Source organism: Pteronotus mesoamericanus, unplaced genomic scaffold (assembly GCF_021234165.1).
Source record: "Pteronotus mesoamericanus isolate MK-2021 breed Mesoamerican mustached bat unplaced genomic scaffold, CSHL_Meso_final contig_56, whole genome shotgun sequence".
Classification (NCBI taxonomy): Eukaryota; Metazoa; Chordata; class Mammalia; order Chiroptera; family Mormoopidae; genus Pteronotus; species Pteronotus mesoamericanus.
In genome coordinates, this window is record NW_026555201.1 from 28,273,003 (window position 1) to 28,300,649 (window position 27,647).

The window sequence follows — 27,647 nt, forward strand, 5'->3', positions numbered from 1 at the left end:
CTGGAAAAAACTGACAATTCTAAGCATACATTTTTATGCATAGTTCTGAGTTTCGGAAGCACACTAGTTTTCTACCTATCAAAATATAAAATTGAAATAGAAAGGGTTGGGGGAAGAGGCTGAAACATTACCATAAGCAAATGAACCCAACTGTATTTCCAATGAATAAAATGCCCACTCTGTAAGGGGTGGGGGAGAATCCAATGCAAGTAACTTTTAGACACAGTATATTATTTTTACTATAAAGACTTAGTCTCCGAGGAGAGGGAGGAATATAAACAAATCTTAAACTTCTCTTAGTACTTTTGTTTGTCATAGTGGCATAGATTTAGAAGTTCTCAAACTATATCATATATACCATAGTCTAAGCAAAGAATTAAAAGTGTAAATGTTTGCAGCTTCAGTTCTCACTGTGGAAGTAGAGACAGAAAAAAAAAAAAAAAAAAAAAAAGAGGAGTGGGAGAAAGCGAAGAACCCAGTGGGCTGGACTGCAATGAAAGCTATCAATATGAATTCATAGTTATATATATATATTTTTTACACTGATAAAATAGATATGTCTATAGGCTTCTTAAAATACAATAATCTCTAAGGAAGAGGAAAATATTGGTCATTCCCACATAACTATAAAATGAATTAGGACTGTTTCAATATCCAGCTAAAATTAGCTGCAACAAGAGCATTTTCTAAAAGAAGTGTTGGTTATTCTGGAGCACCTAACACAGATGTTCACTAAAACTTAATCTTATCTGTCGGTCCATTTGAGATGGAATTGGGGGAAGGGAATTTGACTACCCTCCCTTTCTTGCCCTTTCGCCTTCTATCCCATATTAATGCAACGGGAACTCCCTCCCAGAACTCAGGCTAGAACTATTCGTGACTTAGCTTCATTTTTCTATTTGGATGACCAACTGTTTATAGTCCTATTTCTATGAAAAAAATGTTTCCAAGTGTAAATAAACAAAAATTAACTTTTAGAGCACAACCCAGTTTACTCATTGCCTACACTTCACCCTAAAAGTCCATTTAAACTAAGTAAACATTAAATTCTGAGCTTCAGGCACCACTTTACCTAATTTATCTTTCACTGTACCCTCTGGCTTTGCCCTCCTTTCTTAGGATAAAGTCTTCAAATTCATAGATGGAATTTAATATGGTCAGGAAATGCCTTACAAAAAGGACATTTAGCAAAGATCTGAAGTATTCTGGGAATTAAATTCCTTAATAACAAGGTCTAGAGTCAATTTTCCTTCCATTACTTACAATAGGAATGCTTGCTTTCAACCTCCAAACAAAATATATCTTTAACCCATTTAACTGGGGAGTAAACACAACAGCCAGTAAGCCAAACCAGTATTTCCTCAACATTCTCACTACATCTTGTATTTCCCACTTTAGTCCTTCTTATCACTCCCATCCACCAGGAGAGAATATCCTGTGTTTCGGGGGCATTCTTCTGCAACTTCCCTCAATCGAAACAGGCAATATGACGTTAGTGGTTCCCCCACACTTAGCAACATCAATATACCTTGGAGCTGGTTAGAAATGCAAGTTCTCAGACCCACTCCAGACCTCTTAAATCAGAACCTTTGCAGGAGCTACCCAACAATGTGTTTTAACAAGCCTTCCAGGTGATTCTGACACATGCTCAAGTTTGAAAACCCTGTTCTATTGGGTTGGCCAAAAAGTTCGTTTGGTTTTTTTCCACAAGCTGGCTATAGTAGCTGTTAGTTGTCTTTAACTTCATTTGAAACAATTTTGTTAAGCTGTATTTGAAAGCTGTCATATCAGTGTGCATTAAAAAAAAAACCAACTTATCGAAATTGGGGAATTTTTGTGTAGCCATTTTAATACTTAAGATGGGAAAAAATATGCAACGTTTTTGGCATATTACTTTATTATTTAAAGAAAAGTAAAAACAATCAAAATGCAAAAACAGATTTGTGCAGTGTATGGAAGAAGGTGCTGTGACTGATCAAATGTGTCCAAAGTGGTTTGTGAAGTTTCATGCTGGAGATTTCTCGCTGGATGATGGCTCATGGTCGGGTAAACCAGCTGAAGTTGACGGTGATCAATTAGAGACATTAACTGAGAACAATGAACATGATACCATGCAGGAGATAGCTGACATACTCAAAATATCCAACTCAATAAAGTTATTGGTGAAAATGAAAAAAATGTGTCTTTTATGCTATGGAAAAAACCATATGGACTTTCTGGCCAACCCAATAAATATTTGACTAAAATTACATGTTAGAGTGAATTTCTTTGCTTTCCCTGTTATGGACTGAGTTGTGACTCCTCAAAATTCATAAATTTAAGCCAGCCCAAACCTCCAATGCAGCTATCTTTGGAGATAGGGATTTTTAAAGAGGTAATTAGGGTAATGAAGTCATAAAGGTGGGAATCCAACAGGACTAGTGTCTTTATAAGAAAAGACATTAGGGAGAAGCACCCATAGTAAGGCAACCATATACAAGCCACAATGAAAGGCCTCAGGAGAAAACAAATCCTGCTGACATTTTGAAGTTGATCTTTCGGCATGCAGAACTGTAAAAAAATAAATTTTTGTTGTTTAAACCTCCAGCCAATATTTTGATATGGTGGCCTTAGAAGCCCAATACATCCTCTTTTACTTCAAGTAATATTTAATTTTAATGTTTTTTCTAAGTATGAACTGAAAACATTGGCATTGTTAAAAGGAAATTCTCTGAAATTTCCTTGAGCATCTGCAAAATTCATTTTTCCTTGATCTTTCATCCATTTTAGATGACAAAGGAAGGATTATCTTATACCCCACTCCCTTGAGATGATAATCCAAAAGTCTACCCTGCTTAACCCATTAGAAATCTATTTCCAAGTACAAAATGGTACTACTTCCAATACCTACAAATCCATCCTCAAATTTGACTTTGGTCTGCTCTTTATCCTGTGTAAGCAAAGACTAGACCCCTTTCTTGAACTTTTATCCACTATTCTCCCCTAATACAAAAATGCCAGATAACTAATACGTTTTTGAGAAGTCACTTTTATTTTAGTTCGTGGTTAAGAATTTTAAAATCACAACCGTGTTTTCCCTTTTAACCAATGGAGCGCATTACTAAATCTTCCAAAAAATGTAAAAGGAAATTTCATCAAAAACAGTGCTACACTGAATATAATCTTCATTAAAAAAATTCTAACATATTAATAAATATAAACCAACCAATCCCATTCCTGAACAGTCTAACCAGCCCCAAAGCATTCACCAGACACGGGCCCTTTCCACGTGCTTCACTATGCTCGTATCAGTACACGCTCGATTTGTGTTCAATCTCAATGTGAAACTACATGATTGGAAAGGGGTTCATATTTGAAGTGTTTGATGTGTGAGTGCTCACGCATAGATTTATGTAACAAACTTATATTAGCTAAACCAACTGTATACAGCACTTTAGTGGCCACATATATACTGAAAGACAACTGTTAATCAAAATAAAAATATGATCCTGTCTCTACCATATACCCATAATTAATTTAACATATCACCCTTAGAGTGTTAGTTACATTTTCTACAAATACAAATGATTGCCTCTTTCAATTTACTAGGCAGTAAGGTCAAAAACTGCCAAGCTAATCACCCAGTACTTTTCTTATTTAAATAATACTGACAATATAATTTTCTTATAAATATACAACCACACAAAATCCTTCATAAAATGAAATGAAACTAATTAATTAGAACATACAAATACTTAATTAGAAGTTTTTGACTCCAAGAAGTTTTTGAAGTTTTAAAGAGGCAGTTAAGTTTATAAATGAGATCAATTTTAAAAACACATTCCAAACATTACTGGCAAGTATAGAATTAGCTCATTCTTCCTCTTACTGTACATTATCTGATGAAGACTCGATGGTAAAAATTATAAAACGGGAAACTGAGTAAAAGAAACATTAAGTTTTGTCCCATATACTCACTCTATTTGCTAAAACAGAAAAATACTAATATACTGTGGATCACATCAAAAAGGGACTGAAATAAGTGTTATTCACCCAGCAATTTTAGTTGCTCGATTTTACCAGTGATGATATTTACTTTTTCAATGTTAAAATCAAACCAAAGATGCTTTACATATCTATTTTAAGACCACTGAAAGATGTCAAAATAAGGCGCAAAAACTCATACAACACACAAGATAATGCTCTCCATCAATTTAGTCAGATGCAGAATGCTAAATCAGATGTTAAAAAAAAAAAAAGCCCAAAACATATACATATGACCACTCTTCTCCAAATGAGAGGAAAACTAGGACCGCAATGCCAGTCAACTGAGAGCATATATATATACATATATATGTGTGTGTGTATATACACACACATATATATGTATATATACATGTATATATACACACATATATATGTGTATATATATATATGCACTCAAGAGCACCCACTTTCTTATAAATTAGACATAATTCCAGATCAAAGTCCGTGGCAGGCATCTAACTCAAGGAGATGATGAGGCCTTTAGCCAAAGTCTGGTTTTTGTCTGTTCACTGTACCAAGGGGATGAACTCATAGCACTTTCTTTCTACAACCAGAGGTCTCATCAGTGTTACTCTCCATGATAGAGAATAACCAAGTGAATTATAAAGAAACAATTAAAGTCCATCAGTTACACGAATGTTTTAGGTTATAAAATAGCTGGAGAAGCATGTGCATTTTTGTACAACTATTAAACTGCAGAACAGGAAAGTGAGCTACAGAGATCAGGAGTCACAGTTCTAGTTCTGGACTACAGACATTAATGAAATAATTTTATTCTAAAATTCTTGCACATTTAGCACCAACTACTTATAGTAAATGAATGGAAAGACAATACATTTCCATTTATACAGGACAGGGACTGCTTTAGCCAATCTTATCCCCAGCATCTAATGTAGTACCTAAAACTATCGTTGGCACAACATTAAGTTGACAGTGAAGTATTTTGTTGAATGAATATTGTTTCTGTAAAAGTTTAGGAAAAAACTAAACACTGAACAGTGTAATACACACTAAGTTGGGAGTCAGATCTGGGTTTTCATTCTCACTGTATTATCTAGGGCAAATTGAAGCCTCCCCAGGTCTCAAGTTTTCTCATCTACAAAAGACAGAGGTGGACCAGGTTCTCTAAGATCTTCTAGCTCTAGAATTCTTTCTTTACCCTCAAAATGTTGCCCCTCATTACTTATCCCAGTCCAAGTGCAAAAATATCAGTGTTTCCCACCTACGAATTTAGGGGCTACTCACATTTTTGGTTTTCAGTCTCCTGTACCAGAAAAAATACACAAAGAAACCTTAAGTTGAGCCACAATTACGTTTCAGTATCAAGTTCTCTTTCATGATTTAGAACCCTGGTTCACTGTGTTGATTTCAGTTGTTTCTCTCCTGAACCCAAAAACCTTCCTTGTCTATTATGATTGGCAATAAACAAATAGATGCTCTTCAAACTTTGTTTTCAATATTGGCCTCTTAAAAAAAAAAAATCTATGCATTGTTTCAACTTCCTGTTTTTAAATTTAGACAAAAGACTGATTCCATTACTGGCCGTCTTATCGGGTCCTGAAAGATCTGCCAAATAAAATACAGGCCATTCTTTCAGATCTAAATTTCAGGCAATTCACTCTTTTTTTAGTGTAAATATGATGTCCTATCCATTATTTGGGGTACACTTTTATTCATTCTATCTGAAATTCAATTTAATTTGGTGTCCTGTATTTTTATTTGCTGAATCTGGTAACTCCGGTCCTGATTTCCTATTACTATATATTACCAGTTTCCAAAGAAATACAATTTTAAAAAGCAATTTAAAGACTAAACAAAATTTCATTTTTCTTTGAATCAGAGGAAACTATTTTCCAATAGCTAAGATTCACTTCACTTTGGTCTCCCAACCTATACATTTACAAAACTGGAAATGAACTGTAAAATAACCTCTACCATCTGCACCTCCCACCCCAGTTTCCTGAAAAGAATGAATGATAACCTTCAACTTTGTGAGATGGAACTTCTCACATCTCACATCAAATACCCAATTTGTAGCTCAGAGGCTGCCTTATTCTGAATGCCTATACTCAACATGCTTTCTTTATCCTCACCTATTTTTAACTTGCTTTATTAGTACATACATTCATCTATCTTACCTAACATATCATAAACCAGTGAGATGTTTTTGCATTCGCATAATCTCCTACCCTTCCCCATACATACACTGTACATAAAATGTTATATATACAGAAGTTTAACATGTGTTCTCTAAATATTAAATGTCATTGTAGGACAGTATACATACAGAAGTTGTGATGTTCTGCACTGAATTCGTACTACTCCTATCACAAAACTGGAATTCACTTTTTAAAATAAATTTCTATCAACTGCTTGATTTTCTATAGTTTAAGCATAAAATGTACAGAAATCCCAGTTATGAACTTCCTGAATACTTGGATTATTTCTAAAAAACATTTACTGAGAGTCTGTCCTAAATGCTACTGCTAGGTAGTACGACTATAAATAACTGGTATTACAGAATATATATCAGAATACATAAAGCCTAAAAGTATTTATTTTTGCAAATTACCTTTGCTCATTCTAATAAGGCTGCCATTGCTGAAAACATCTCCAGCCTTTCTATTTAGAAATCTTTTTTAGCACTTGGGCACTTTTAAAAGAAAATATCCTCAATGACAGCAAATCTTCACTTTTATAAAAATACATCATCCAGAGAAATTCTGTAAATAAGTTTTATTAGTAAGCAGATGGCTCAACACTATGTTTTAGGAACATTGTTAAAAAGGTGGTATCATATAAACTGTTGTTTCCCGCTCAGGCAACTACGATGAAAGGCATTATTTTGAAACACAAAATCTCAATCAATTCAGAACATCAACATCCTCAGTCAAAGTGAGTTGTTTAATCTTATGGAATGAATTTAACAGAATTAAGCTTTTAAAAAATTAATAAACATGTTTTACCATATACTATTTACCACTTACAGTTCTGACATGAGTGCTTTCTTAGAGCTTGAAGGGTTATGTTCTTCTACTACAGACCTTAACTTTTTCACCCAGATATCATCACAAATACATTTCATCAAGAATTACTATTTCCTCCTAAAATTTCTAGTAGCATAAATTCTCCCTTTAAGATCAGGATAATAACGAGTTTCAGTGTTTGTCACTTTATTTTTTAAGATTTATTTATTTTTAGAAAGGGGGGGAAAGGAGAGAGAAAGAGAGGGAGAGAAGCAACAATGTGAGATACATATGTGCCCAGACGGGGTTGGGGGCTGAGGGGGGAACAGAACCGAAAGCCAAGCATGTGCCCTGACCTGTCATCTCACAGGCAACCTTTTGCGTTGCAGGACAATGTCCAACCAACTGAGCGACATTTAGTGAGGGCAGCGTTTGTCACTAAATATATGGCACAATTTCTCCATAACCTAAGCAGAACTAGACTTAAATTTGGGTTTTTGAAGCCAATATTTAGAGTCAGTAAGAATAAAACAAACCTCCAGCCTCTTGTACATTTTTCCTCAAACCTTAAGTGAATAGGCAAGAACTTCAAGAATCATCCAAGAACATTTTAATTCCAAGAAAAGAAAAAAAAAAAAATCTAGCTCTTGGCATTACTTTAAACTACTGGTAACATATCAGAGACTCAAGAGCTGAAAAAGCAGTCCTAGGGAGTTTGAGAGCTGGGCCCACATCCCTTCTCTTCCACTCAGCATTGGGGCAGGTGAACTGACTCATTTTCTCTATGTACAGAGAAAGGAACCTTCATCATAATTGGAGAGGTGCTATGCAGAATAAATAATACCAAATGTCACATGCAACACACTTCTGAACACACTGGTCCTCTTGTAACTATTAAAAAAAATAGGTACTTTATCCTCGTGACTTCAAATATTAAACCCACTAAGCCAAATCCATTTTAACTAACACAAGTCTGTGACTGTTACTAGTGTAATACTCAAACTCTTCTCCAGGTTGAAAGTACTTATTTATTCAGCAGAATCGGGTTATGAGATTTTTGCCATAAGCTAAAGCTTATCCCTATAAAGATGAGAATTTTATTTTAAATATTTTAAACAAAAAAAATCTTCCAACAACGTATCACAAAATTACCTCAGACAATTTAAAGAAGTCAAACATAATTAAACCAGCAAGTAATCACTCAATTACTATTCATTTTTTTTTAAGACCCACAATATGCCAGGTCCTGGGGATATAAACTACCACCAATCTATGTAGACCTCTCCCTTGAAGAATTCTCTCTCTCTTGGGGGATAAATCTGCCAACAGATAAATGTAAGATGATAAATGATATTTTAGAAATACCATATTTCCCTGGTTCAAATAGACTACAGGAATCATTCTTACTTCCCAGCATTTTTAGCCCATAAAATAGGAAAGTCTATCCTTTTTTCCATGTTGAATTGATAGCAATTTCAATCCCTTATTTTTTTTTTCTTAAAGAATCTTCCGCCCTGGCTGGCATGGCTCAGTGGACTAAGTGCTGGCCTGCAAACCAATGGCTTGCTGGTTCGATTCCCAGTCAGGACACAGCCTGGGTTGCAGGCCAGGTCCCTGGTGGGGGATGCAGAGGAGGCAACCACAGGTTGATGTTTCTCTCCCTCTCTTTATCCCTCATTTCCCCTCTAAATAAATCAATCAATCTTAGGGGGAAAAAAATAATCTTTCAAAAATCTATAATTAAGAAGTAACACAAATCAAAAGCTACTTTATACACAAAATGCTTGTCAGATGCCAGGCAAAGCAATTAACGGGAACAGGATTTGCCACCTCTCAAAAAATCACAGAATTTTCAAACTAAGGAAGGACAGTGTTTCCTTTTTATGCATTAGCATTCAGTTACTATTATATTAAGGATAAAACATTTCTTAAACAACAAGGACAATTAAAAAAACTGAGTTTAAGCAACAGGAAATGCAAACAAAACCTATATACTTTACTAAATGTCACAAGTCAATTGTGTTAAGGAGGTTAAAATCATAGAACAAAAGTTATAAAAAGCAACATATTACCATGCTGTTGTTCCTAATCACTGGCCAAAATGATTTAGCCGACTTAAAATTCAGAAAGGCTTGAAATCAGATATTTCCGTGTTGACGAAAATACCTATTTAGGATGCTTCCGTCAGTTAGCAAAACTATTTCTGTATGTATACCTAGTTTTTCATTTTACTCCCCATAGCTATTATTAAATCAGTAATTTATTTACTAGCATGTTTTAGAATCAAGGAAACACTAACTTTAATATAAAGCAATGGTAACACACAGAAATTACCCTGCCAAGGGAAGTGGGGGTAATGCCCCATCAAAGAATTGACTTTTTTAAAAATTTAATCTTTATTGTGTTTTTGCCCCATTACCATTAGACTCCCCCCACCCACAATCACCACACTGTTGTCCATGTTTCCATGTTCACGAGTCCTTCTCCCTTTTTGCTCAATCCCTCAACCCCCCCACCTCCCATCCCCTTAGCTGTCATTCTGATCTCCAATGTATGAGAATGACTTTTAAGGTGTCTTGAAAAAAGCAGAATTTTGTAATGTGGGGCATTTAGGCAAGGGGAGCATGATGTACAAAGTATGTCACGGGATAATGAGCACGCTGAGCATGTCAGTTACACAATAAGAACTCTGGATATGACCTGAGGTGATCAATGTGACAGAGGTAGGACAGCACAAGGGACTCAGTGTCTAACTGGACACGCATGAATTCAGTAAGTACAGGAAAGAGGCATCTAACTTTCTAGAGAGGCTGAGGCGGCTTCATGAAGGAGTTTTCACAATGACGAGTCCAGAGGAGGACACTCCAGCTAGGAAGAGCAGCAGAGAGCTTCTGTTTTTGAACCAAATTTTTCATTAAGTTTTGTGAATTCCTGTTTTGATTTTAAAAACCTCGGTTTTCACTGTCAAGATGTCAACTTTCAATTCTTTCTTGTAATACTTATGTTTGCTTCCGAACAACCTTTCCAGTTTCTCCAAATTTGGTCTCATCTGCAGTGTGCTGGGAAACCTTATGTATATGAAATATATTTAAAATAACAGTAAACATAGCAAATAAACACAAAGTGGAGTCAGGCACTGAGAGTTTTGATTTATGGACTCCTGGCTCCTAAGAGGGTTTTTTCTGCCAATACTTAGGCTTTCTACTTGTTTTACATGATTCAGGAAACTAGATAAATAATGGCCTCCAGGCTAGGAGAGAAATGATCCCATACCTCTCCCCATTCTGCTAGTCTCCTCCTCCTTTCATCCCTTCCAATTTCACAGATATTCAGATGGCAATTAGTCCATTAAGTTGCATTCCACAAGACCATTAATTCACTGACATCAACATTATAGGAATCTCATGAAACAGATATTTTGGTATATTTTAGGCTTTTATGCCTACAAAATTTCTAATTAATTAAGAGGCAGTGCTTGAGAGGAAAAAACCCACACCTGCTTTGGATATTTAAATACATATATATTGATGTATAACTACTAACTAAAAGTAAAAAAGTTACATTCGATCAGCTATCATCTGTGCTACTCTCCCTCCCCCATACCTTACATCCTCCCCCATACATTCCACTTCTACAGCTGTCATCTCAAAGTCTTCAATACCACAAGATTCTAGTGATTTTGGATAACTCCAAACTCTTTGTGTATATTTGCATCTTTGAGTTAAACAATAATCTCTTTAGACCCCCTCCCACGATTCAAAACCTTCCTTTCAATTTCTTCTGGGACCTGCTTTACGGGGCTACCGAGTACTGAATATTGAAGGATGGGGCCAACCAATCTCCTCAAAGAAGTTTTCTCCCCTTTCAGCACAAAGATCTTTACCAATACAGCCTCTTCCTGAGGAAACATTCTATATGAATCTACAGGTATACATTAAGAAGAAAGACAGTAGGGGCAACTCCAAGATTATGACAGAACTCAGAACTCAGAACTTGGCTCTCAACCTTTGCTGTATGTCAACATACAAGCAGAGCTCAAGGCAACATAAAAAAAAAAAATCCTTCAAAAGTAACTGTGACAGAAGGACAGATACCACTATTAAGATACCATGAAACTACTGAGATCTGAAGGTTTGACAGCTGACTCCAAAATGCCTTTCTTCTATGTTTAAGAATATCTAGAAACAACGTATCCCCTTTCAATATAGGCCAGATCAAAGACCAGGAAGGGAACATGTGCACACACTTATACTGGTTCCTTGGAAGCATACAGCACCTGATGAATCAGTGCACAAAAAAAGAAACTGAGAAAGAACACTGGATACACTGACTGAGGCTGACTTAAAGCTCTGCATGACAGCCCTGTTCTGGCAGGTCACAACTGTCACTGTCTAGCACAGTGATCACATAAACATTTCTTGAAGAAATATATTTCTCCAAAATCTTAAGTTTTTCACACAAGTTCTGAGGATTAATAAAATTCAGATACAATGTCATAGGAAGAGTCTGCTTGGACATTGTCCTCAAAGTTTAAAGTTTTATTTCATATACACTCCAGAATCTTCACTTTTTTGCATTACCTCTTAACATATATTTACCTTTAAAAGTTTGTATGTTGCATTTTTGTATAGTTGTCTCCAATATAAAAAAGACGACAGGTACATTAATCTGTAAAGATGATTTTATTGGGCTGGCCAAAAAGTTAGTTTGGTTTTTTTACATACAATGGCTCTAGTACTGCTTAGTTGTCTTTAACTTCATGTAAAACAATTTTGTTAGACTGAATTATGACGTCATATCAGCATGCATTTAAAATAAACAGCAACATTGGTGAATTTTTGTGTAGCCATTTTAATACTGAAGGAAGAAAACACACATTTTCGGTGTATTATTATTATTTGAAGAAAGGCAAACACACAAATCCAAAAAAAAAAAAAAAAACACCCCCAAAAAAGATTGGTGCATTGTATGGATAAGGTGCTGTGACTGATCGAACTTGTCAAAAGTGGTTTGCGAAGTTTCTTGGTACTACTGATCTATGGACCAAATAATTCTTTGCTGTGCAGCTGTCTTATGCATTGGAAGATGTTTAGCAGCGCGCTTGGCCCCTACCCACTAGAAGCCAATAGCAGGAGATGGCTGACATACTCAAACATCCAAATATCCAAACCAATAAAGGTACTGGTCAAAATGAAGTATGTGCCTTTTATTTTACAGAAAAACCATACAGACTTTTAGCCAACCCAACAGAAAAGCTGTTTATCTATTCATTTTAAAATAAAAGTAACTTGCATTTCAATGGCTCGCTTAGTATTCTATTCTGCTTAGTACAGTCTATCCTACCCTTCAAAAGCCAAGGATGTTAGAACTGTTTCGGAAAGCTTTTAATTTATACAGCCTCATTATAATAAAACATTTCTCATTTTCAATATCTTTCATTTGGCATATTATTCAGCTGAAGTTAAAAGAAACAGTGCCTTGTGAGGTAAATTTACCTCAAGCATATTACAGTTTCTAAGGAGAGACAAAATAAGCGTTATCCTGGAGTCCAAGTAAGATTCAAATTCAAGACTGGACACAAGATGTTCATTCAAGAGTCATTAAGACCCTCACAGGTGTAAGGAATTGTGCCAAGGGAAAGTGACTGAAAGATTTACAGTCCCTGTTCTCAAACTGAACATCTCATGGAGGTGTCAAAAATGTAAACAACAAAATATGAATTTTTAAAAATGCTATGATAGACCTGGTAGGGTTAGAGTATCATCCTGATGAGCCAAGGCTGTAGGTTCAATTCCTGGTTGGGACACATACAGGAGGTAACCATAAATGCATAAGTGGGTGGAACAGTAAATCGATATTTGCCTCTCTCTCACCCTCTCTCTCTCTCTCAAATCAGTTAAAAAAAGAAAAAAAAACAAAAAAACAATTTTTTTAAAAACGTGCTGATAATTTGAGAAAGTAAAGCAAAGGCCTAGAAATGAGTAACTATACACACAACAAGGAAAAACAAGAATCCGAGATACCTAACCAGTCCCAAGGCTGGCAGAAAATTTCAAGCAAAGGATAACAAACTACGCAAGTCCTTAACGCAGTAATTTAAAAGGAAAAAAATCATAAATGAAGATTAACATATACAAATAAAGATGTTCACTGGAGGATTATTTAATATAAGAGAAAAATTTAAAACCCAAACATCCAACAATAAGGGAACAGCCAAGGGATGAAATATTACATTCATTTAAATGTTGATTAAAAAATTTAGTGACATAAGACAATGATAAAAAGTTTTTTTTATAACTTATATCTACATTATCTCAAGCATGTAAATAGGTATACAAATTGTTTAAGATCAAAAATAAAACTGTTAAAACTATTTTTCAGAGGTAGGATTATGAATGATTTTCTTTCATTTTTACATTGTTCTCCATTTTCCAAATATTATATAATTGGTATTGTTACATTTTAAATTGGTAAAAAGATTAAGTCACTGTATTTTAGAAGTTCCCTTTAAAATCATTAGTAACCCTTTTCTTTTTCAGTAGAGAATGTCCCTCCTCAAAATTTCACAGAACCCACTATTTAAACAGGATATCTGTAAGTTGCTCAAAACAGTACCTGGCAGGGAGACAGGAGCTGCACAGGTGTTGTTAATTTTAAATTTTCAATAATGTTAAGTCCCCTTTATCTAGTCAAAATTATCTAGTGTGTTTTAGAGCTGGTCAATTTTCATGGCACCTTGGCAAAAGAACATTTTCTTTTCTCTTCTGATTTCTTTTTTAATCCTCACCCAAAGACATAAGTATTGATTTCAGCGGGAGAGGAAGGGAGAGACAGAGGGACACTGATGTGAGAAACATCCATCGGTTGCCTCCGCATGTGTCCTGACTAGAGATCGAAACTGCAACCTAGGTGTGTGCACTGACCCGGGGATCTGAACCACAATCTTTTGGCTTATGGGACAATGCTCCAACCTAATAAGCCACAAGACAAGGGCTGACTTCTAACATCTTTTTATAGATGACTGCTGCCTTCTCTGAGATTCTACTTCCCTCAAAGCAAGCAAGAGGAAGAAATTCAGTCAAATGCCAAGTTCCCAAAGGGAAATTAATAATGAGGATGGAATTTTAAAATACGGTCAATCGTAAAGACACATCTACAAAAACGTACTTAAGAGATTTATTAAAGAGTCTCCCTTAAGACAACATTTCATGGGATTAAACTCTTAACAGTAAAAAGAACATATACTTATACAGATGAAGAAATGGAGAAATCATGTCCCAGACTCTTAATAGGGAAAGTGCTATATGTAACTAGTTAGAAAACGTCTTTATGTGTTTTTATGAGCTGCTTGGGATGTGTAGAGTGGTGGTGTGGTGGTGAGGAATATCTCAGGGGAAACTCAAAAAAACCACAGATGGCAACCAACTGTTCTACATAATAAAAGAATGATGAATTTGAACTTGCAAAATGGAGGAAGACTTGAGAAAGAAATCAAGGATTTTAAGTTGTCTGAGGATTGTCTTTGCTAAAGAAGTCTTCAGTTAAGTCTGCACTACTCACTTATGAGTTTGTAAAAATGAATTCATTTATTTAAATACTGAATTCTGCATCTAAATCACACAGGACTGCAGAGACAAAAGAATTAAATGACAAGTGACATAGCTGAGTTATCCACACATACACGTATTCATTTTTAGTCTTGACAAACTTATATATGCATAAAGTTTGTTTAAAAAAAAAAACAAACTACACAGATCTACAAGGCCTTTTATTTATCGACTTAAAAAAAAAAAAAATCAGCAGTTCTTTTAGTCCCCCTACCTTATTTTCTCTTCAGAGGCAACAGGTGCCTTTCTTCTTACTGCCTAACTCCATCTCTACTTACAGTGCTCCTGCTTGCTTCTTCAGTTTCAGGAGATATATATACACACATACATAAAATCTTTCAACACCATTCTTCCTCCCACCCTCAGCACAAACACAAATGCGTCCCAAAGTACTTTTATGGAGCGTATATAAAGAAACTACAGCTCAGGAAGGCAAACACAACCTAGTTAAAAGGGGACAGAATACCTAAATAGATACTATATATTACTAGAACCGAAAATGTCTATCAACTGATAAATGAGTAAACAAATTTTGGTATGCCTATGTAATGAAATCCTTATCAGCAATAACACAGATGAACTACTAATATATGTACCATGGATAAATTTCAAATAATTTTGCTGAGTGAAAGGCCAAAAAGAGCACATACTGTATGATTCTATTTACCTAAAGTTCTAGAAAATTCAGATTAGTCTATAGTCACAGAAAGCAGATTAGGGGCTGCCTAAGGGGAAAAGAAGGAGGTGGAAGAAGAGAAGGAAGAAAATTACAAAAAGGCACAAGGAAATTTTTAGGGGGATGGTTGTGCTCATTAATTTGGTGATAGTTTCACTGCAGTATACATACAACAAAACTCAAGTTTTTCACTTTAAATATGTACCATTTACTATATGTCAATTATATCTTAATAAGGCTTTAAATATAAATATAAAGCTTCTAAGGAGTTCTGGTCTCACATGTGGGGCTTTCTGACTATGGACTTCACTGTAGGGTGACAGACTTTTTTTTTTTAAGTTGAATTTGTTGGGGTTACACTGGTTAATAAAAGTATGTAGGCTTCAAATGTACAATTCTATAATACATCATCTGTGTATTGTACTGATTATTCACCATCCAAAGTCTAGTCTCCTGTCATCATTTATTCCCCCGTTTACCCTCTTCTACCTGCCCCTAACCCCCTGTCCCTCTGGTAATCATTGTACTCTAGTGTGTGTCTACGCATTTTTGTTTTGGCTAAATCCCTTCACATTTTTTACCCAGCCTTCCAATACCATCCATGAGTCTGTTCTCTGTATCTATGTGTCTATTTCTAGTTTGTTTTTTATTTCGTTTATTAGATTCCACATGTGAGTTAAATCATATGGTACTTGTCTGACTTACTTCATTTAGCATAATGCTCTCCAGGTCCATCGATGCTGCCCCAAAGGTTAAGATTTCCTTCTTCTTTATGGTCGAGTAGTATTTTATTATATAAATGTACCACTGCTCTTTTATCCACTCATCTACTGATGGGCATGCACCTGAGCTGTTTTCAGATCTTGGCTATTGTAGATAGTGCGGCAATGAACACTGGGGTGCACGAGGCATTTTCTTTAGACAATCACTTCACACAAGTACTGAGCCAATGTCAGAATCTTTAGGTCCCCTCCCTCAAGCTGGTCAGAATCCTCGGAAAAGACAATTAAACTCTGGCCAACATCTTGAAAGCTCAGGAACGGAAGAAGGCTGGGAATCTTAACATGAATATGTAAACTCCATTTAACTCCCGTCTGAGTATACTTTTGTCAGGGAGCAGAGTTAAATGCCAGTTATATGCCACTTCTTTAACTGGAAATCTTAGATAAATACATTAATTGAAAAGTTAAATCATCTTCATGAAAGAAATAGAGCGTACCACGAGATGAAACATCAAATGATGACAAGCTAGTTAAAAAACAGTACTGGATGACAAACCTAAAAGAACTAAATGACTGAAAACCTTGATGTGGGAGGTACAGAAGATGTAAAGTCAACCTTCCAAGAAAGAATATTAATAAAACTCCCTGACTTTTTATTTTATACTCTGTGTGGTTGGGGGGGGGGGGCGGCGCGGGGGGGAGAGGAGGACGGTGGACAGTAACAAAGAAACAAAGATTGACCTAAGGTCATTAGCCTTTTAGTGGTGAAGATCAAACTCAAATTTAAACCTGGAGAGAACTTAAGATAACAATATAGAATAAAAACCCAAGTCAGAGGTTTTAGGTCCAGTCATACAGAGGAATACCATAAAGATACACAGGCTCTGAGAAAGGTGGGCATTCCTACTCAAAGGAAAACTATGCCAAGAGGTCCAGAGGTAAAAGAGAATCAGGTAAGTTACAGTGCTCCGTCACATATATAAAAATAGAGTTTAAAGTCAAAAGCAGGTGAATTTAAACTTTACCCTAAATCCACTGTGCATGCAGTGAATGACTGACATTTTCTTTTTTCTAATAGCTGACATCCAGAGGGTTGGATGCTAGAGGATCTCCTTTTCCTGATGTGGCATCTCTTTCCCACTTCACCGGCTGACCTTCCTTGTTTTCAGCTCTCATTATTTTTTTGCACTGGTATCCTTTAACTTAGTAGTTCTTCACTACAGTATTAGTTGTCAGGAGTGTCCAAAGTGCATGCCCGAAGTTTGTAAGTCAGCATAGTTAAAGCATCACTCACTTATTTTGGGGTGTAAGTAGAGAAGAAAAGGACAGAATTAAAGCAAAGGAAACGATATTCTTGCTTAACTCTAGGTATCAGGAAGGTAGTATGGAGTATATGCCAATGTCATCCTCGTGTGTCCCAATAAGAAAATATAAAAATCCAATAGGAAAAGGTCATGCTCTTAGCCATTTCTCTTTTGCTAGTTCCACTGATTTACGGCTTGACAGATTTATTTTTATTTTTTCACTTCCAAAACCACTCTACATTCCTCTCTTGATCAACAATTTTATTATGATTATTATTGCAATGTTAAAGCAAGAGCAAGTCTTAGAATTCTATCTATATTATCCAACCAACAATTAGATCTATAAAATTTAAAAGGGTTGGGAGAACTTTCAACAGCAGTGCACCTGTACAGTTTCAGCTGTGCTAGTAACTGGAAAATAATCTCTGGAGAGCAACCTTTTCAAGCATTTTTAAAAAAAACTATAGCAGTTTACATACTAAATTTATATAAACATTAAATATTTATGTTTAAGATTACAACTCATATTTACATACTAAAGCAACATAAATCATTAATTACTCAAATGTCTGAAGTTACATGAGTATTCAGTAAGAAATAATGAAGTACAGGCTTTCCTTTCCAGACCTAAGGCAGGCAGCTAGAAGAAACAACACATCACTATGTTTTAACCTTTAACAGAGACCATATATCTATACTTCCTGATGCCTATAGTGATTCTGTATCAGGTCATGAGCTAACAGTGTATCCTCAGTTCATAGAAAACAACTTAGAAAAATTATGCCTGCAGCATACAGACATTTAAAAACTTTATAATATCCATATCAATGAATAGCAACTAGAAGAATATGTTGTAAATTTTAAACCATAATATGTTTCAAATTATGGCATTTTACATCCTGCAATGTGCTGACTGATTACAGATCCAATAAGCACATCTTAAGGACATCAATCCTGATGAAAGGAAAAGATGTCACAGCCAAGAGAATAGTGAAACTGGACATTTTAAGATATAAATTTTAGCTATTATAATGAATACAATCAGAATAATATCTAAAGTGGACAAACCACTTAGTATATTAAAATTAAAAAATGGAAAAGACTTGCTATACAGAAGTTAAATTCTATTATCCTAGCAACATTCTATGAAATATAGCTGTTCTCCAGAAGTAAAACAGGTTGTCCTAAGAATCCATCTAAGCAAAGTATAAATTTCAAAGGTATAAAGGCTTTATAATTCTCCAAGAAAAATTCCTTAACCTCATCTTCTTTACCTTAACAATGCAAGCTACAAACTATCTGAATCCTAAGTCGGTATGTCAAAATATGCTGATTGCTGATGAAAACAAAAGGGCATAATAGATGGGAAGTATATGATCCAGACTACAAATTTAGAAAAATTCAGACCAAAAAATTAATGAGCAATGACTGGGAAAGGTAAACAAATGCTCAGTTTTGAAGGATGAGAACATTTAGATGGACAGCAAGAGGGAGGACGCTATCAGGTGACAGGAAGAACACACATAAAGTCACAGCAAAGGGAAGGAGCAGGATGTATGTAGGACATGGCTGGACTGTATGACTGTCATGCACTGACACTGCTCTAAACTCCAGGAAACATGATTCATAGTCTCCTAAGTCAACAGTACCCCATGGAGGTGTGCAAAGTGGTGATCCTGGTTAGGTAATACAAGAGAGTACCAGATGAGACGCTCCACTAAAAAAAGATTCTGTGAAATTGGGGAGCAAAACACTAAATACAGTTAGATATATTCAGTCCATATTACCACATCAAAGTATAGGAGAATCCCCAAATAGGAAAACTGCATAAACTCGTGTATTTTGGATTTGGGTTTTGCTCCTCTCCCTCCATTAAACTCCTATTAATATTTCTTCTTAATAGGTCCAGTGTTCTAAAACACACTTTAGAAAACATGGAGCTATTTTATAGAAGGACTTCAGAGTCAAATAACATGTTGATAAAGAGGAAAAAATGAAGAACCCTAAAAGTTTTAGTGAAGAAATGGCAGCAGGAAAGCTACTTAAAAAGGAACAAATAAAAAATTATACACAAATACAAAGGTAGATTAAAGCAGCAGATCTGAGAATTTTGAGAGTAAAAGACTCTTTAAAATCCTTCTGGGAGCGAACTTGCTGAGTTCATACAATGAACAATAAATCCACATTGTTAATAATCAAGTCATTTAAAAAGTGTCTTTTTAAACATTCAAATCTTTTTAACACAGTCAAACCATTTTTGAGATCTACTTTTCAGAAAATAACAACATTTACTACTAAATTTATCAGGTTTTTACAGTAGTTATACCAGTTTACAGTTAAGCAGTATAATCTCAGATTTGACAGTATAAGCCAGCACTGGTCCATTCCAAACTATCCTTATTCCTTCTGGGATCCAAGATTTTTAGAAACCATATTGTTGTGTGTTATTGTACTTAGAAATACCAAATAATACTACAGAGGTAACTAAAAACACTGCATACTGTTTAGAAGAGGTGATAACTGTCCTAGGAAAAACCAAATTAAAAAAAAAAAAAAAGCTTTAAAAAAATGTGGCAAAAAGTTTCCCTATAGTTTATCCTGATCCCACTGCCAGAAAGCTTTATTAGTTTAGATTTCTACAATTATTTGTAATTATAACCCATGATTCCTAAATACAATCCTAAAGCATAGCCAACAAACCTAAGTTCTGGAACAAACAAAACAATGTTTGGCAGTCTTGAGTTGGACCTTCTTTGAAATTAATTTCATTATAAAATGTATTTTAAATACAGATGCAACTATTTACTATATTATTGTAAATGCAGCAAAAACAATTGCATTTTGAAACTGGTCTTAAATAGAAAATAATCCATGCATGATGTATACTATTAGATAAAACAGTTCAAAAAGCCAGATCAGTTTACAACAAACCTTACAATAGATTGCTGAACTATACAAACTGTTATTTAACATTTAAGTGAAATAGCAGTAAATTCTGTTTGAATGCACAGAATGGTAAGTTACCAGTCATAACATTAATATTCTTTAAAGATCACTAGGTACTAAACTGCTGGTTAGGAAGGAATAGTTGCTCGTTAGCTGAAACTAATAAAAACCACTATTCAATTTATGTCCTTTTAGTTTGAAGGAACACCAATGTCTTTCCTGCTAACAAAAAATTAGAGCTAGAATAAAGCATAAATATACACTACTATATTGACATAGCATGTATTGTTTTTACAAAAATAAGCCCCCATGTTCAAGTCATTTGGAAATGCAGACATTGAGGCACGAAAACAAGAGAAGAACATTGTCTGGGAGTTTACAGTGCTTAATAAGTAACCTAACCATAGGTGGATGGACCCTCTGAAAGAAGATAATGCATACCTGCAACAAACATTTTCAATGTACTAATTTTACATTTATAAGTAAATGTACATTTACTTTTACATTTACATTTACATTTACACCACCACCAAGTCTGTAAATCAAACTTGGCTAGTTGCTAAACATCTTCCAATGCATAAGACAGCCCCACAGCAAAGAATTATTTGGCCAAAAGGTCAATAGTACCAAGAAACTTCCCAAACTACTTCTGACACATTTGACCAGTCACAGCACCTTTGCAATACAGTGCACAAATCTTTTTTTCACATCTCAGCTGCATTTTTACCTTTCTTGAAATAATAAAGCATAATACACTGAAAATGTGTATTTTCTTCCATCTTCAATATTAAAATGGCTGCACAAAAATCACCGATTTTGGTAGGTTTTTTTTTAAATGCACACTGACACAGCTGTCACGGTATAATGTAACAAAATTGTTTCAAATGAAGCTAAAGAGAACTAAGCACTAGAAGAACCATCTTAGGTAAAAAAACACTTTCTGGCCAACCCAATAAATCAATGATGTCCTTCCAATTTATAAAAGCATCTCTACTACGTAATATAATTTTAACCTAGTTATGAATTCAGCCTCAATGTTTTTCAAAATGCAGACTACTGGGCCCCACCTCGAATTCTGCTGAATCAGGATTTCAGGGGCAATGCCAGGGAATCCGCACATTTACTAACTTCCCCAGGTGATCTTCATGCACACTAATGCTGGAGAACCACCACCTTTCTTGTGAGATTTATAAGGTTCTGAATTTCAAGAACTAAAATCTCCCAGCTTCATACTTTTTAAACTAAATTTCATTACATAAATTAATATTTAAAAAGTATTTAGGTAATAAACATTCTGTGAAAAACAAGTACATTAAAAAAATATAGCAGGAATTAAAAGAAGAAACATGCAAGTCATTTTATTTTAACTCAAGATTTAAGACACACCTAAATGATTTCAGAGACCAACAGGTCTTTGAAAACAAAATTGCTCACCTAAAAATAATCCATCCCCAATATTAAAAACATAGCATTTCAAATATGTTCAAATTCATTTACTCAGCTGTTAGGTAAATCAGGGTATGAACTGTTTACATTATACCAAATACAACCAATGATTAAATTTATAAAGCCTAGCCCAAACAAATCTGTTTATATTCCACTATAAAATGTACTCTGGTCAGAAACTGATTTTTCATAAATTTATGTAACAGACTTACATAAACACATGTAATGGAAAGCAATGGGGCAAAGACTAGAAGCCACCTAAAGTCTGGCTCTGGCAAATCTGGCTGCTGCTATGAAGCTTTAGAACCTAGACAAATCATTTTAATTGTGGGGGCAGGGAAATATAGTACAACTGTTTACTCATCTCACAAGATCATATATTGTGAGAATCAAATAAGGTAATATGTAAATACATTCTGAAAATATTGTAAAGCACTTCATAAATCAAAAGTATTATTAAGAGAGCAAAATTTGAGAGACACAATAATCTTTAGGTGACTGCTGTAAAATAGAGTATTACAGAAACAATGAACATAAAAACTGACCCTTCAGATTCAATTAGAGATAGAACATTTGTATGTATATTCTGTAAATTATAAATATAAAACAAAAACAATTCAGTTACCTGTACTATGTCCCCATTTATAACATCTATTTTTTGTGTAAAGATATTAGATAAACTATGAGTTAACTACTGTATTTTCTATACTTCTACATAGTTTACAATTCTATAATAAATTTTAACAGGACAATGTTTGTATATAAAACATTGGTAAAAGCTAAATATAAACCTCTTTAAAAGTTATTTCTTTTTGAAAATTATTCCCATAACTATTTTATCATTTTCCTTCAATGTTATCTCAGATTTTATAAACTCCAAAGTAAGATGCTCTCGGCACACTTCTATATATCATGACACCTACCAAAAAATAATTACTCTTTTCAACTAGGTGAGTAAATATTCTTACCCAAACTGTAAAATATAATTTTTAAGTTTCTGCTTCCTGATTTTTACTCCATTTTTTGCTCATTCATCCCAAAATTCCAGAATTAAAAAGTGAAAACAACAGGTTTCAACTGTATATGTGGAAAAAGAGGAAAAAACGGACAAATACCCTTCTTGCTAGTATTGAAAAGAACTAGAAATGACAGTTGTAATTACCCATTCCTCTTAAAACCTCTTGACCTATACAACTCAATTCATATGGTAAGAGATTGTTTTGCCAAAAAAGAAGCCTGTCAGACAAATGAAATCCCCAAATCAAGATATCTTACTTATCAAAGTACGCACAATGATGAACAATTACTCTGCATACATACATCAACTTAATTGCTCAAAGTCCTTTAGCTGGGAGCCATATTCCAGATTGAAGAAGCATAAACCACCTTTCACCTCAAAGCAAATTTGTTTAGTTTTACATTAATAAAATTTATCTATAGTTCAATAGCTTATGTTTTATAGTAGTTTCTGAAGAAATCCCAAGTGCTGAAACTTAAATGCAGACAAAGGACAGCAGTTTGTGGTTTATAATTAAAACTATATTTGGTAGTATCCCACACATTAATGTATTCATTACTTAAGAGCTAAATCTTTTTAGCTGTTTCTTTGTGTTACATTTGCAGTCACAATAATCAAAAACCATCTGGGTTTAAATAGTGTGAAGAGGTAATGAACCTTAAATTTTTTATTTGGGAGGGAGGGGACAGGAGGAAGCAAGTGGGCAGGGAAGGAAATCTCACCAATTCAACTGTCACTACAGCATTTGATTTCTTTTCTAAGTATTAAAAACTCCATTTATTTTTATATTGGCGGAGCCATATATGGAAAACATTTTTTTCCAATATTGTCTTTAATAACTCTGAATGTAAATCCTGCTGCAAATCCTAATCTGAGTTATTTAGAAACAGGTAATTGGCCCTGGCTGGTATGGCTCTGTGGATTGAACATTGGCCTGAGAACTGAAAAGGTCACTAGTTCGATTCCTCATCAGGGCACATGCCTGGGTTGCTGGCCAGGTTCCTAGTTGGGGGCATGTAAGAGGCACCCCATTAATGTTTTTCTCACAAATCATCTTTCTCTCCATCTTTCCCTCCCTCTCTTCCCCTCTCTAAAAATAAATAAATAAAATTAAAAAAAAAAAAACATGTACAGTAATTGTAAACCTCTCTCAGTAAAACCATAAAAGGCAAGCAGTTGGAAGATGAATAACAAACAAAAAGAATTACTATACTTTATTCAAGCAAGGTTAATATTATTACATGTTTACTTTAGAGTGTTAATAGCACACAAACTAAAAAAGTTAAGACCAGGATCATGCTGGTAGGTACCCTTATTTGGTGACAATGGCTAGTTGTCACTTACAATGTACCTATTATTTTCCTTATTTCTTTTCCTAAGTGTTCAGGCATCATTACCCCTAGTTTCTCACCTCATCTCAGAATCCTACATTAAACCCTAAACTTCAATTTAAAAATGATTTCCCATATAATTGCAGAAACCATTTTCCCCAAAAGAAGGATTACAGAAAAATGAAGACAAATCACCTTATATATATATAAATAAGGATGTCAGCAATGACAACTGCAATAAAAATCAAAAAGGCGTACTCTGAATTTTCACAATTTTAATAAAACAAAATCATGAAATTTTAAATTAAAGGTGGCGCTCTGTCCTCAACTCACCCTATTGTGACTCACTTTTGCAGACTATATGGTAGGCAATAACAGTCAGTTACTTTTCAAAGATCTTTGCAGTTACACCCAAGCCAAAATCAGGACAGAGATCCACCCTTAATTACAGCAATTTAACTGTCTCACCCAAGGCAAGGTAGAAACTAAAACATCCCACTGAAATCATGGCTAAATAAGCCCATTTCATATACTAGTTTTCAGAGGTTCCCTTTAGAGAAAATGTTTCTATTTACTTCAAATTTGAATTCACCAGGTCGAAAAAGAAAGAGGGGGAGGAGGACCCAACAGAAAGGCACAAGTACAAAAAGAGATTCTCCTCCAGTCTAATTCCCGCAATCCGCCTCTACCACACACAAGGACAGGGTGTCTGGGGAAATCTAGCAGCGGGGCAAGCAATGAAGGCCTTCGACTCACTCACGTGGCCACTTTCCAAAGGGTTACACACCCTCTGCCCCAGCAGAGATTCATACAAAGCAGATCCTTACAAGTACTTCTTATTATAAAACACACCCACGCTGTGCAAGAGCTTTATTTTAAAATAACACTGTCCTCAGGTGGGGGAGGTAAAACACAACAAAGGCTTCCATGTTGAAAAGCAGACAATCCAGACACAAGCATATACCTAAACACAAACGAAAATAAATCCATAACTAATTTATCATGAACAGCAATTGATACCAACAGGAGCCATTAGATTATTAACAAACACAGAAAAGTGGAATGCACAGCAGCCAAAGTGGCTGTCTCCTGCGATCTAACACCAGGGAAGGTAAAAATACACCCGCAATCCCTCCGCAGATTTAGAGACCCTTTCAGCCCACCCTGAATGCTCCCTGATCTGCCCTAGGCGTAAAGCCCGCCGCACCGCACAGGATACGAGCTTACTTTCTAGTGCTGCAAGTCCCGCGGAAAACTGGTGAATGAGATGCGCACAGACCTGGCTACTGACAGCGGCACAAGCAAAGGGGAGGCTAAGTAGCTTAGCCACAGAATTTTGCAGGAAGGAATAAAGGGAGTACACCCCCAACCCCATAGCTGGAATACGGTTCTTTCTCACTGACCCTTTCCAAAGAGGGGGTTGGAGAACGCAGGGTATTTTTTTGTTCCTCTCCTAAACTAAATCCACAAACGCGAATCGGAAGCAACCCGGAACATCCTTGGGGGCGCGAAGGGACAGACAGCAGACACCGGGAGAAAGACGAGACGACTCTCCAACTCCCGGGGAATCACCGTCCGGTGTGACACGAATCAACCGTCTCCGAACAGAGTAAAACGAGGCATCCCCGTCGGAGACTCAGTGGGTTCAAAGCTGGGGATTAAAGGGGTGACCCTCTCGGAACGCGGGGAAAGAGAGCCGGCCACCGCTGCCCTCAAGGTCACCAAGCGCCGGGAGGGGGCACCGGGCGACGGGATGAGCTACCTCTTGGACAAGGCGGCTCGGAGAAGAGCTGCGGGTGTACACAAGAAGCCCCACCGAGCTCAGTCCCTTGGGTCTTGGGCGGGGCCTCCCGCCGGACCCGGTGCTGAGGCGCACGCCCAGGAACCCGCTCACCTTTACGATCTCCCGGTGCGGGCGCGGCAGGAGACAACCTGCGAGAGGCCCCCCGAACTCCCCGGACGACTTCTCCCGAACCCGCTGAAGCCGCTGCAGTCCGCGGGGCACTCAGCTGTCAGGGACCCCTCCGCGACGCCCTGACCCTCGTGTTCCGCCCGGCCTTCCCGCAGGTGACTTGCCCCATCGCCCCGGCCGCGGGCGGACAGCGGCCGCCACTCACCTCGCCGGGCAGCAGGAACCATTTTCCGAAGGAGAAAAGGCAAAGGAGGCTGCAAGAGGGTCGGGGGTAGGGTAAGGGACAGCGAGAAGCGCAGAGAACCGGGGCTCGGTCCTTGGCGTGTCTGCAGCCGGCTCGTAGGGCTCGGGACGCCACGCGGAGGTGCGATTGCACCTCGAGAATGAGGCGGCCACGGAGCCGAGAAGCTCGGCGTCCACCAGCCGGAGCTCCCTACTCACGCTGCACTGTGAGGAGGCGGCGGAGCAGGAGGAGGCGGCACCCGGCCCGGCCCCCGCCCAGAGCCCGGCAGCCGCCGAGTGGCCGCCCGCGTCCCCGCAGGACCCGCCTCCTCGGCTCGGAAAAGCCGCACACAGGGCGCGCCGCACTCAGCACCGGCAGCTTCACGCCGCCATCCGCAACCGCAGCGGCGGGCGGGGTGCAGCCCCCTTGGTGAACACCCGCAGCCCGGCCCGCTCGGGGCGGGGCCCGCGGCCACCGGAGAGGACGGCCGAGCACAAGGGGACTGCGCGCAGCTTAGGGCACGAGCCCGTTTGCACCGGGTGGCCCGCAAGATTGTCGGGGTAGGCAAGGGAAAGAGAACTCTCACCCGTTCCGGTCTGGCGCTCCCTTCTTTTCACACTCACACGCCTCTCGTTCCACGCTGGCGGCGCAGCTGCTCCCGCTACCGCCGCCGAAGCTCGCGCCGCCGCCGCCGCCGCCGCCGCCGCCTTGGCTGGGCGCGGTCACGTGATACGGCCCGCGGGGAGCCTGGGGGCGGGTGGGCGCGCGCGCGTGCGCGCGCCTTGATAGCAAGGCTCAGACTGGGACTGGGAGCCGTGCGGCGCACGGAGGGCGTTTAAGGGGAGGATCCGGCGAGCGCGCCCCCCCTGGCGAGCGCGCGCCTGGCGATTAGAACTTGCCCGGCGGTCTGGAAAGGGTGGCTGGAGTGCGGCGCGGGGGACTCACGCCTCCGCGCGCCCCTCCCTCTCTTCCTTTCCTGTGCGTCCTGACTGGCCGCTGCCCCGCCCCCTCCCTCCAACTCCTTTCCTCCTGCCGCTGCCTGCGATTGGCTGGCCGGTTCTGACGTCCGTGTTTCCATGACGTATCGGGGCGGGGGGGGTCGTGGCGGGGGAGGGGGTGGCTGGGGCGCGCGAGGCGGTAACTCTGTCAGTCACTGCTTCTCCGTCGGCACCGGGCCGGGATACTCCTGCGAGTGTGGAGGCTGGAAAGTGATGACTGCCGCAGGCGGACGTCTTCTCCTGGGGCCCCGTCGGAGCCACCCCCGGCCTGCGCCCCTCCAAAGCCCAGGAGCTGGGCCAGGGGGCGTGGGAGGGCGAGCGCTCCTGGGTTCGACTGGTTAAGGATGACCACTCGTCGGAGGACATTTGAGCGGCTTCTCTCCGCGTCTCTTCTCCACTCCTTACCGGACTCCATTCCAGTCCCGGGCCTTGACGCACGCGCCAGATGACCAAAGTGCCTCCCATCTCTCCC

At 37.8% G+C, this 27,647-nt stretch overlaps 1 protein-coding gene across 4 annotated transcripts in view; it reads right to left on the reverse strand.

Moving 5' to 3' along the window:
- Positions 1-27,040, reverse strand: part of ATP2B1 (ATPase plasma membrane Ca2+ transporting 1) — a 126,043-nt gene extending 99,003 nt beyond the window's left edge. For 2 of the 4 annotated variants that reach the window (XM_054580187.1, XM_054580190.1), the window contains exon 1: positions 26,764-27,040. The gene's annotated coding sequence lies outside the window, so the exon portion shown is untranslated. Of the gene's footprint in view, positions 1-26,159; positions 26,456-26,763 lie in introns of those variants that run through there. The other 2 variants (XM_054580189.1, XM_054580188.1) reach the window with 2 other exon arrangements.
- Positions 27,041-27,647: the final 607 nt, after the last annotated feature.